The following is a 12,658-nucleotide window of genomic DNA, read 5'->3' as shown; positions in this document are numbered from 1 at the left end:
GTGGAGAAAACACTGTAGGAGACCACATTTCATCGACTCAAATATTCACAAATTATTGTTTCATCAGTTGATGTGGTTATGTCCCATCCAATCCAAACTTGCTGTGGTGAGGGGTACAGAGAGAGGGGAAGAAATATAACACAACATTCCTTCTGTATCCCACTCCAAATGCCTCTGCATCCAGCCTCTGCTTCTCATGCATGCAGGCTTTCCCACCTTCACTTCTCTCCATGATGTAGTTTATATAGTTTTATATGGGTATAAGAAAAACAAGGCTGCTGGAGCACACAGGTGGGACTCTCACATCTAATAACTTCTAAAATATTACTGCAAATCCCTTGCCATTCTCTCCAGAGATATCTTACTCCACTCATTATTTCATTTCCTGTTTGTTCCATTGTAAGTTTCCTTTTATTTCATTTCATGCAGCTTGGCAGAATAACATCAAGCAATTAAAATGAGGCACATATAACACTCACAAAAATACTGCAGAAGTCTCCAATGTTTTCTACATTGTTTGAATTAATTCACATTTCACGTATACCAGCCTATGATGCCTCTTTTATTCTGCACTTCACTCCCATTAGCAGGTATTATAGTTAAGTTATGTAATTGAATCATTATTCATCACTAAAACATCTACTTACTCACCAGTTTTATACCTTCGATGCCTCTTATGGTAGACTCAGCCCAGAGATGAGTCCCAAGGCAGGAGAGTCTCAGCAGCAGGTATGCAACCATTCATCTTGGCCCACAACCACTCAGTAGGTTTTAGCCCACTGTAGAAATCACTGCAGAAATTTATCCTTGAGTTTGGGACCTCACCACACAAAAACATAACCTTTAATTTGAAAACAAAACACATTCCCTGTTCTCACAGTCATGAAACCACCGACACGGATCAAATAAAATCCAGCACAATATCATCTTCCTTACTCTGGAGACATCCTGAGCAAATCTGAAAAATTAAGAACAGAGTTGTTCAGCTAATCAAGTTGATGCAGAAGCCTAAATGAGGGAGGGCAGGTGGGGAGGTAGCAAGATCTTAATCAATTTTGTGTCCCTGATGAGCTGCTCAGGCACATCCAGTTAAAATTGTCAATCTAAATTCCAAACTGCTGAAGTGTTCACCATCATTTACAAAGCTGTAAAAAGTCAAAACTCTTTCCAACTCCTCTTCCACCACTCAGCAATGTAGTAAAGCAGTGTCAATATAAAAGCATAGCACCTTGGCCACAGAACATACAGGTGAAATGTAATTCAATCTGTAAGTTTCAAGCCTCTGTTTATATGTCGCACTCCTCTTTCTAAGTATCCGTCTTGCTTTTCCATTAGACCTTGCTAAATGGCTTCTAGTTTACTGCAAAATTAGACCAGGGTATACGTCATACCTTCTATCACATATTCGCAACCCTATGCTGGTGAGCTGAAAACTTCAGCACAGTAGCCTGCGAAGAAATTTCCACTGCAAGTCTAATTTGCCCAGCAATCAAGTAATACAGAACAATTGCTCTGAACACTGTCTTTCGAACTATCATGCACTTATTCACTCAGTCCTTACAAAAGCACAGTTAGAACACTCATGAGAGGTTTAATTTCTGGAGCCACTAACAAATAGGATCGTCTGTAACTTCAAATCCCAAGGGGGCACCACACGCACCGCACTATTTCAGGCCAATTAGCACGTTGTTTGGGAATTAGCTCTTAAAACAACCAGTGCATTACATCATGAAAATAACAGTTTCCCAATTGTTCTAATGAATACAGAAGAGGAAACTGGAGCAAATCCTCTGCTGGTATAGATCCATCTAGTTCAGCTGAGCTCTGTTACAAATCATTTCAGCTGTATTACTTAGAATGTATGCAAGTAAAATAGCAATCCATTTGAAATGGAAAAAAATCCCTGGCACTTTCTGTGAATCACCACATTATTATTAAGATAATAAAATTAATCACAGGTTTTCTACCTAAGTCTTGGTGGTTTTCATGGTTTCCACTGTTGTAGCAGCGAGACTATACTTATTCTCTGTAAGCAAACAGTAAAACACTGTCTAGAAGTTAAAGCATTTTCCTGAGTCTTTCCATTATCACAGTTATTCCCAGAGTGTGAAACTCCTACGCTTTGTACCTGTTGGTTATGCCTTTCCCCTAATTTCAGGATAACACATAATGCAGCTTTATGATCTCAGAGAGTAAAATCCAGCCATTCATCTTCAGCCAAGCAATCAAGGAACACAATGAACATCATAAGTTTCACTTTCAAAAGCTACTGTTCCTTAAAATGGGGTAATACTTGTCTCAAATTTATTTACAAGTTGTTTATCCGACTCATGCAGCTCAATAAAATGAGAGGTTCATTACTCTGCCCTCCCTCAGCCACATGCTAGGTCCTTTATTTTCAGCTGAAACCACAGGTTCATCTCTGCTTGCTTTCCTAATACATTTCAAAACAAATAACCATCAACCTTCACATATGGTCTCAAGCATACTTTTGACTTTGTTTTTGTTTTCATCTGCTTCAACACCTCCTCAGATTAATTCTCTCACACTAAACACTGATTACCATCCAGTTTTGTTTTATTTACTACCTCCTCCTGGGTTTCACCCACTTACATCTCCCTTATGGTTCTTCCAACCTGAAGCTGTCTGGTGCCAAGCACAGTGTTTGTTTTTCCTGTGCTACAAATTCATGCTACAAACATCAGTGTGACTCAACTCCAAACAAGTATCAGAACAGTACTTTCATTAATTGTTGGTTATTCCTGGCAGCCCTGGAGAGTCTTCACATGAAGAAATGGTCTCTTGAAACCATTTTAAGCTTGATCCCCCATTACATGGCAGCCAGAGGCCAAAATAAACACAAAGAAGAGGGTACACATCTGAAATGCACAATAAGAAAAAAAAAAAAAGGAGAGAAAACAAAGGAAGTGCCATTCTACTCTGTTTTAACAGAAAATGCACACAGTGAAAATATCATAAATTGAGAACACATCGTTTTAAGGAAAAACAAAACCACTCAACTCCAAATTAATTGTCATAAAACACCATGTTCCTATAGACAACTCTTAAGATTAACAAGACAAAGCAATTTACATTGAATGTGAAAAATTCCTCATTATGCTATTTTAAAATAAGTTTTTTCACTTTTTTGTTTGTTTGTTTGTTTTTGGGGTTTTTTTTAAAGCAATTCTTTACCCAACAGATCCAAAGAAAACCTTCCTTCTGGCCTTGCTATTCAATAATCACTCACCATACCATGTGTCACACTGACAGACTGCTTTTTATGCAAATTTTTGACAATGTTATTTATTTCAGCCTATTAGTCAGGAATATACTGCTTTTATCCAAATAAACAGAATAGCCGTCTACTACATTTTCTAGGGAAAAAAAATCAGAAGCTCAACATCAGTGCAGTCACAGATGAAGAATAAATAAAAGACATCTCAAAGTAGCTAAAATGAAGAAAAAATATTTTTAAAATAAATATTCCCAATAGTTTATAAAGAACTATGCACAGACACTTGTTTAACCAACATTATTAAAATCCAAACCCCAAACTGCTTTTGCTCAGTGTCATATGAAATGTGGGTGTTCCCTTCTTTCCAATGTAAATGCCAATGGCCATTACCATCAGTAAACAAATGAAAGATAAAAACAGTCCACAGACTGGAGGGAAGAATTGAAAAAAGGGAAGAAAAAGTCTTTCAGTCATATGAAAATGACTCTTTCATGACTTCACAGACCTCTTGCTCTTCCTGTCCCCTCACTCCTTTAAGCACACAACCCTACAGCGATGTTCAGCACAGGCAGCAGCCTGAAATGAACCTGGACATGCCTGCAAATGGATGAAGGGCAGGATGTACATGCACTACCCAACTCTGAGCTCTTGAATTATTGGCCTGGACTTCCAGTCATACCCTCAATGGAGAGAAACACATCTTCACTGGATGGAGAGGAGACCCTCTTTAGGACGTTGCCCAGGGATAACATTCTAGGCTCCATCTCTCAGCTCTGCACTGAACATAACTGGTTGGAAGTCTCTCTCTCAATGAAGAGCAGAGGAACAAAGGCATCCATAATATCTATGCCACTTACTGAGACTTTTTTTGCCCAAGAACCACAGCTGCATGCTATCAAAACTAACAGTCTACCCCAGGAGAAACCAGTAGCCTTCATGGCATCCACAAAGCCGTGTAACTCACTCTTGAGCAATGTGTAAATGACCACAGAGTCCACTGCCTTTAGAAATTAACAAAAAATTTCCTCTCCCTTCCTGAACTACAGCCATTTCACACATAAACACAGTCTCAGAGGAACTCTTGTCAAATTGAAAGTTACAAAAGAAGTAAAAGGTGATTTGTCTCTAAGGAACATGCTCTGCTGTGCACGGAAGCCTAAAAGGGTAGCAGCTAGTGAGTCAGAGGCTTTAAAACCTTGTTGTTTCCTTTACTTCTTATTTCCACCCCTACTGACCACAGGCTGATAGGAAATTCTATTATTGTTAAAAGACACAAACAAGATAGTCAAAATAATCCAGAATCCAATCAATACCTTACATTGTGGCCACAAATAACAATTTTAATCACAATTCCACACCCTGTTGAATTAGCTTGAAGGTCATCTGGCCCTAATCTTGGTATTTCTTTTCCTATCACATTGCTAACTTCTTTAACTTATAAAGAATAGCCCGGCCTGAACTTCCAACCAGTAAAAATAAGTGCATGAATCCGTGCTAAAACTCCAAGACCGTTAAGTACTTAACTGCATCTGAGTATAAAAGGTAAGAGCTAAAGTTGCCACCTGGCTTCTGTAAGCACCTGGCAGACCCCCATTCTCTGCCGCGAGGCACATGAAGAACCACTAAAATCTGACAACACTGAGTTACCTTATGCCATGGTTTCTATCCAAGCTTTGAAATGGAACAAGTAAGATTTTCCCATGAGTGGGGTCATTCACAGGACCAGAAACAGCACGAAAACTGTATATATACATATATATGTATATGGTCCACTCAAAGGTGGCCATCAAGGTTCCATAAGCGAGACTCCTTTTGCAGTTGAGAGCTGCTGTCTCCAAATTCTTCCAAAAGCCACATCAAAGGGAATGGGAAAAGGAGGCTATGTTCTCACTCCTTTAAAAGAAAGGACAGCTACAAAGAGCCTTAATTCCCCCACAGTTTGCACCTGCACACATGCTGATACAGCCCAGCCACCCTGGAGTCACGTCTAGCACTCTCTCAGAGTTATCTTGCACAGGTGTGGCATTAGCAAGGATTGCTGTTCTCCAACAGCTGTCAGACCTTGTGTTAAGGTGACTATTCATTTCATTTAAGTTATTTCAAGACTTAAGATAACTTCCCTGGCAAATGAGAGTGAATTCGACAATGACTAAAAGCTTATGACAAAGACTATATGTTCATAGGCTACTTATCATGACGGAGGAGAATTTCACCTCTAGTCCCTGCTCTACCCGAACTGAAACAGAAATACTGACTAATATTTCTGTTTGGCTGTCTTGATCTCCACTAGTAACATTTTCTTGCAGTAGAGAGGTGAAGCAGGGCACCCCACAATGTCAGAGTGACTCAGACCTCTGACTATGGGGTCATGTGAAGCCTCACACTCCTATTAGAGATGCATAGCTACAACAACACTGGGTTAGAGAAGGTCTGGTCCTCTAAGAGAGAGGTTATAAATACTCACTGAAATAGTTCAAACTACTTTTTCCCTTGCATTTAGCTTTAGGAAGTTTACTATTTTCACAGTGGAAGGAAATGAGCCACCACAAAAGAGGTCATCTGATAGCATCCTTCTCTTTCACTTCTTCCTTCTGCTCCTAGAACATAATGTAGGTCCTAGTGAATATTTCATATGTTAATTACCGAGAATAATTATCAGTTAAAAAAATTCATTAAAGGGATATTGCATTAATGTCGCTCTAAAATGAAATTTAAATCGCTTTTCACCTCTTCACGGTAAACTGTTGGAATGAAAACCTATTTATCAGGCTTCTTCAAAACGGACCTATCCTGCTACGCCAGAGCACCGCCGTGGCGAGCCCGCCTCGGGAGGATGGGCACGGGCAGCAGGGCGGCCGTTCGGGCCGCAGCGGTCACGGCTCACGCCAGTGGGTCACTTACCGCTCCGCTTCGCTCGGCTCCGCTCGGCTCGGCTCAGCCGGGGCTCGCCCGCGCTCGCTGCCCGGAGTGCGGCCGGACCGAGCCGGGCCCGGCGCGGAGCGGAGCGGGGGCGGCCGCAGCCGCGGGGCGGCCCTGCCCTCTGCGGGGGCGCGGCGGTACTGCCGGCCTCCCGCCGCACCTGCGGCCGCGCCGAGCCCGCGGCGGGGCGGCTCCGCTGCCCGGCTGCTGCCGCGGGGCACAGCGCGGCGCCGGGGACCTGCGGCCGCCTTCCTGGCCAGGCGCGGGCGGGATCGCCGCGGAGCGGTGCCCGGCAGGCAGCGCACCTGCGGCTCCCGGCCCCAGCCCTCCGCCCGCGGACAGCGCAGGCGGTGGGCGGCGGAAAGGCGCCCTGTGCGCTGCTCCCGGGGCCGCCCCCGCGCCCCCATCGCGGGCTTGTCAGCCCGTCCTCCCTCTCTCCCACCTGCCCCGCCGTGCAGGGAACAGGCTGTGCTCGGGCGGCCCTGGGAAAGGTGGGCGGCAGCACCCGAGAGCCAGATCTGCTGCCACCTCCACGGCAGCGGCCTGAGTGTCTCATGTCCCGCCAAGCTGAGCGCGGTCCCACTCATTGCCCCTTAGCTCCATCCTTCCCTCCACCTCTTCCGTGTCAGTGTTCATTGCACAACCCCACAGGTAGCAAATTATTTTCTTGTTTTTAAAAAGAGCCTTCAGATAAGCCCCTTGAAGTCTTATTAAGCTATCCCACCCTCGGGGATGCTAATTTGATCCCCGATACAGAAATAGTACAAGGAGTAGCTGTACCGCTTTCTCCTTCGGAGTTTGCCGTGGCATTATCAGGAAAACCCAATATGTGGCTGAGACAAGTATATGGATAGAAAAGTTTGTTTACGCTTAGCCTTGGTGTGATGGAGTGGATGCTCATTGAAAGAAGCATTTCAAGGGCCTGGAGGGCTCCTGTTATTGAATCCTCAGTGCTGTGACTCAGTGTGTGGTAAGGGCTGTAAATCCTCTGAGAGTTGTTTTCATTCTTCGATGCTCTTAACACACAGCAACAGTGGCAAGAAATGTCTCCATCTTTTCTGATGCAGCTGGACTGACTTCTATTAGCCAAGCCATGTGGTCCCTAGGTTAAGCTACTACCTACCAATTTACTAGGAAGAGCAGTTTCAGTGAAGAAAAATATGAAACAGCTCATCTGCTGTGTAATGGAGGCATTAGAGGATATTTTTTAAAGCACGTTACGTGAGAGGAACAGTTGCACTAGTAGTCGGGGTTTTCTCTTCAATTGTAGATGAGCTTCAAGGACCCTATCTTCAAAGGAGATTAGCAGGTGAATCAGGTTAATTGCTCAGGCACCATTAGGTCTGTTTCTCCCTCCTTCCTAAGCATGCTATGATCAACAAGGTTTCTCGAGCCTAGTGTTATTCCTGGGAAAGATACAAGATACAACCCAACACAGTAATTTGAAATGTGAACTCTCCCCGTTAGTCACACTCTCTGTCCAGAAAGGACAGTGCTGAACTGATTGACACCATAGCAATCAACTCCCTCAGAAAAACACATCTCCACACGCTCCTAATGGCTCTGGTGCCATGTATGCAGAGCCTGAACTGATGGAAACAGGCCAAAGTCACTAGCAGAGTAAATCGTCGGTGAAATCTAACGACTAGATACGAAATATTTTGGTTTCTTTACTATTGAGGAATGTATTCAGCGCAGGTAGCTCGGTTTGCGAGCTGAGAGAGCCTCAGGCAAGGGGCCGTAAAGTGCCGACCCTTTGCGTAACAAAGGCCCGGGGGAGCTGCGGCGCCGGCCAGGGGAGCGGACCCTCAGAGACGCGGCAGCAGCCCACCATGCCCTCGCTTGACGCGCTGAGACTCTCCAGGGATAAAAGCCCAGGGTTTCCTTTGATCGTGGTCCCTCCTCGGAAGCACCAGCTCGAGCTGTCATTTTGTTATTTAGTTATAGCACCGAGATTAAATTATTTTAGGGATCGGGACGTCTGAGACTCTGCTATAGGAAAGCTAGGGACCAGCCGGGAAGGAGGTAAGGAAACCCGGTGAGACTGGCTTGAGTGTGGGGCGCGTAACTGTGAAAGGACTTTGGTCCCAGCTCAGGTGTTGCACGTGTGACTGCCAGGGCGCCTCCTGGATGGTCGGACAGGAGAGTTTCCTTAACATTTACCTTATCCTGAAGAGACCTCTTGACAAAGATGATGATGATGATTGGATGCTGGTGGTGATGAGCAACCAATTCTCTCAGAACAAGATTAGTCTTCCCACGGAGTTTGACACACAATTGCCACTTAAGTGAAACTGAAGCGAAACCAGCTTTCAACAGTGAAATGAATGCATACACTACATAACTAGGCATTAAACTTGTGAGAGGTCAGCAACAACTAAAGGTTGTCAATTAACAAAATGAGATCAAAGTGCTTTTCAACTTCACAAAGACAAACACTTTTCAAAAGGTGGAGTAATGTTTATCTTGTTTGATCCCAGTTGTACTCCCATGTGGGTTTCATACATAAATCCCTATATTTCTAAAAAGCATGGCATAGCTTTCAAAGCATTCATGCCACTGATCTCTATATTGCACTTAGAGGATATGTAGCAGTCACACTGATGCCACTGCTTTTGTCTAACACCTTGTGTAGAAAGTAACCTTCAAAACAAACCCCAAGACTACAAAAAAAAAAAAAAAAATAGCCCAATCAACTATGGGATGGGTAAATATAGAAATCATAGTGTCACTGGAGTATCATCACAGCATGACTGTCCGGCATACCTGGGATTTCTGGCATTGCAAAATAGCACAGGGCAACTCAAATATATGTGACTGAAGTGCTGTTACCTCCCTGCATGTCTCCTGTTGTTCCTGGCTTTTTTGTCTTTTCCATTCTGAGCATCAAAGTTACCATGGAAACAAGCAGTGGCATTTATGTATATTCGTGAGCCTTAACCCATACACGGCAGGTGAAGCAGGTGAAGTTAGTCTCAGTTAATGGTGTGACCTGCATCTGGTGGAGCACTTCCCTGTGGAACAACACCCTGCAGTGGGATATGGGCACTGGCAGAATGAGACAGTGCTGAGCACCGCCCTGGAGAGGGGCTCTAGGAGCGGGGCCAAATGCCTCCAGGGGAAGGAAACCTGTAATTCCTTCTGCTGTTCCTGAGTGGCGGGAGTCAACAGTTTTCTCAAAGCTGGAGGAGCTGATAAGAGATAGGACTCTGGGGACAAGTATTTTGGACACAGTGCAGTGACTTTTTTTTCCCCACCCAATGGGGACAAGTGGGAGTATGACCTCCAGCACCACATGCAATTTATTTTAGACAAATATTTAAAGAAAAAAGTTTAAGTATCATGGCATGAGAACATAGGGTCTATTTAATTTATACCCTGGCCTTAATTTGCTGATTTCTCTTGTCAAGAGGATGTATTTCAGTAACAAAATAACTAGAGGATAAATCTGCAGACACTTGTGTACTGTTGGAAATTTAAATCTTGAGTGGATGGCAGTAAGTGGCAGACCAAAGTGCTTTCACTCTTAAAGCTTTAGATAGATCTTGCATCCTTCTGTTTATTCAGGTGGACTTGGATAAATTGCATCAGCTTCTTGACTCATAGAAAAGTCCAGCGATGAGAATTGGAACAGCAGAAACCCAGAACTGCTGCAGTTTAGATGCTACAAAATTAGGGGGACAATTCCATCTACTTAGCCCAAAACTTTCAAAAGTGATGCATTGGGTTGGTTCACCCTAATCTTTGATTGGCCAGTCTAAGACCTTATGAAAACATGAAGAATTGCTATTCAGAAAATACAGCTCAACCTCTGCAACCTGATAATTATAAAAAATATCCCCAGCTGGACACCTCTGGGTATTCAGGCCTTCTGGTAAGTAGTGTAATAGTAACACAAGCAAGCACTAGTATTTATTTATAGTACTATATTTTTTTATTAATTCTGGAACACTTCTGCCCTGTGTTAGTTAATACATATTTTTATACCCAGAAAAGGCACTTGTATGTAAATAACCTGTATAGGAAATTGTGTTCTTTTCTCATGTGTCCTTTTCTCTCTGTAATTTCATTCCTTCTCCATTGCTCACAGGACAAGTAGGGATGAAAAGAATAAATCTGAATTATCATTCTTGCAAAATAATAGGCTGAAAAAGCATTGTCTCTCCGTGATTTCCATAAAGAGACAGAACTTTGTGGTGTAAGATATTGGAAAGGAACCATAATAACTTTCCATTATATGAGCCTTGGTATTTTTAGTTAGAATGAGAGAACAAATGAGGAATTCAAGAGAGAGAGCTCAAGGCATGAGCATTTGTCCTGCAACTCACACATGATAGAACTAAAGAAGAAAAATATTCTGCTAGTAACAACAGAAGCTTCTACTACCAGAACACATCTCAGATGATCCTCAGAGGTATGATAACAATTTTAAACTCCCTCCAAAATTATGTCTGCAGCTAGGCCAATGGCTGCATGGGACAACTGCTAATACAAAGCTCGGCAGCTGTTTCAGAGAACTCCTTTTCCAGCACATGATGGACAGTGGATGGCTTCCAACACTCATCAGCCAATTTTACAGCCCCAGACATTTGGAAAATTATAACATGATTTAGCCCCAAAACAACATGGGCATTACTGTTCATGCTGCAACAGCATTTGAGGCCTGAACAGGTTCAGCATAGGCACAACCCAAAATAAACAGGGCAGTTATTACTCCACCCTGTATCTTCAGTCATGATAAAGTCTCTCTGGAAGAGGGAATGCTACTTCCTACTTGAGTTCACATCTGGGTGTTTTGGGTACTCATGAGGCTAAGGAATAAGTATCAGCAGTCCACACTTCTCTTTCCTTCATTTTTAGTCAGCTGCTGTTTATATCCAGGTGAAGACAATAACCTCTAAGTTTCTGCTGATTTAGTGGATTCTTAACTTGCTGTCAAAATCAAGTGCCTTCTGGACCAAGAATAGGGTTTTTTGGGTCATCACCCCCCTACCCTCTTAAAGATGCTCTTAATAATCCATAGTTTACTAAATATGCACTGCCTCAAAAGTTTCTGGGTTTTTTTTGAAAATATTAGATATGCATTCTAGCTCTAGGATACCTTTCCACACACACAAAAAATGGAAACATCTCATATAAGCCCCTAACTTTAGTAAAAGTGGCTAAACGTTAGTATAAGTGGCTATTTGACAAAAAGTGTTATTGACAACTGCTGTAGACAGCATACTAGATAGGACATTGTCCACATCTGAACCATCTGAAGAATTGCAGCTCTCAGTCCCACAAATGCATCACCGTTTCGACTGCCAAAATTAGAAAGCAAGAGATGTGCTTTCCATGACTTTTAAAATAGTTATTGAGTATGATTCAACTTTAAAAAGTTTCCCTATCCTAAAGCTGTGCCAGACAAATACAAAAAAGTGAAGTGCACCAGTATTGTCTTTACTTCCAGGGCTAGAGAGAGACATCCAGAATCACAGCTAATTTCACAGTTAATCCTGAAAACACCTCAGAATTTTTTATTCTTGTCCCTCTGATCTTGTAACTTATCTCTGGCAGTGCCTGGTACAGGATGCTCAAGGAGGAGCACAAGATTGTTTGCACAGCTGAGAATTTGTTCATCAGTGTTGCCCAGATTCATGGCCCAAGATGATGTGAAAACGGCTGTATCCAGCCTGACCAGAAGGTGCAGCTCTTGACACGCACCATAATGACACACAGACACAAGTGCACTGGTGGGAAGCACAGACACAGCACCTGTCAGCCTTAAACACTCAGCATTATCAGATCTGTTACCTTTATATACAAAAAATCTACAACCATTTTGCATCTTCAGTTTTAGTAGGGTAGCTGCTGGCAAGGAACTGTACAGTTTGGCAATGCAGTCTGTAAAGCGTGTTCTTTCTTCTAGTATGCCATGCTCCTTGTGCAGGAGGATCAATGTGCAACTTCCAAATTCATCCTTCTTGTGCTTATGAAGAACACGGTGTGTGTATCAGGCACTGGTGGACTGATGCCAGGAAGTAAGAACATGCTGGCATTTTGCATTTTAGGAGAAAAAAATCAATTAATCAAAATCAATTTCCAAACTCCACATACCTTGCAAATAAACTTCTCATCACAGAAAGGCTGTATTAGCATGAGAGAAGGGAATTTAAAAAATTAAACATCCGTTAGTTTAACGTGAAGAAAACACAGGATGTCCAACTCACCAGGGTCTTAGGAGAGAAGATTATTCCCCCTGCCCAAAACATCTGCTTGAACGTGATTTTTAGCTATGAACATGATCTCTCTGGCATGACTGGAAGGGGGAACTGCTTATCTATCCTTTACTCCAAGAGCATGAGGTATTGTCAACATTTCTGTGGAAATGACTGGATGGTCTACGTGAAGCCACAGAGGCAGAAGAGAGATTACTTCAGAATTTCAGGTAGATGGTGCCTGATGAGGCATAACAATTACAACACAGATTATTCTCTTTAATAAGCAGGTCACCACAGC

At 42.9% G+C, this 12,658-nt stretch overlaps 1 long non-coding RNA gene across 2 annotated transcripts in view; it reads right to left on the bottom strand.

Annotated features, from left to right (window-relative positions):
* LOC119708517 overlaps window positions 1-6,339 on the bottom strand; it is a 127,806-nt gene extending 121,467 nt beyond the window's left edge. For both annotated transcript variants that reach the window (XR_005259091.1, XR_005259092.1), the window contains exon 1: window positions 6,140-6,339. This is a non-coding gene — a long non-coding RNA (uncharacterized LOC119708517). The remainder of the gene's footprint in view (window positions 1-6,139) is intronic.
* Between the last annotated feature and the right edge of the window lie 6,319 nt (window positions 6,340-12,658).

The sequence above is a fragment of the Motacilla alba genome, chromosome 1A (genome assembly GCF_015832195.1).
Source record: "Motacilla alba alba isolate MOTALB_02 chromosome 1A, Motacilla_alba_V1.0_pri, whole genome shotgun sequence".
Taxonomy (NCBI): domain Eukaryota; kingdom Metazoa; phylum Chordata; class Aves; order Passeriformes; family Motacillidae; genus Motacilla; species Motacilla alba.
The sequence above is the reverse complement of the archived record's forward strand: the minus strand, read 5'-3'. Positions and strand labels throughout refer to the sequence as shown.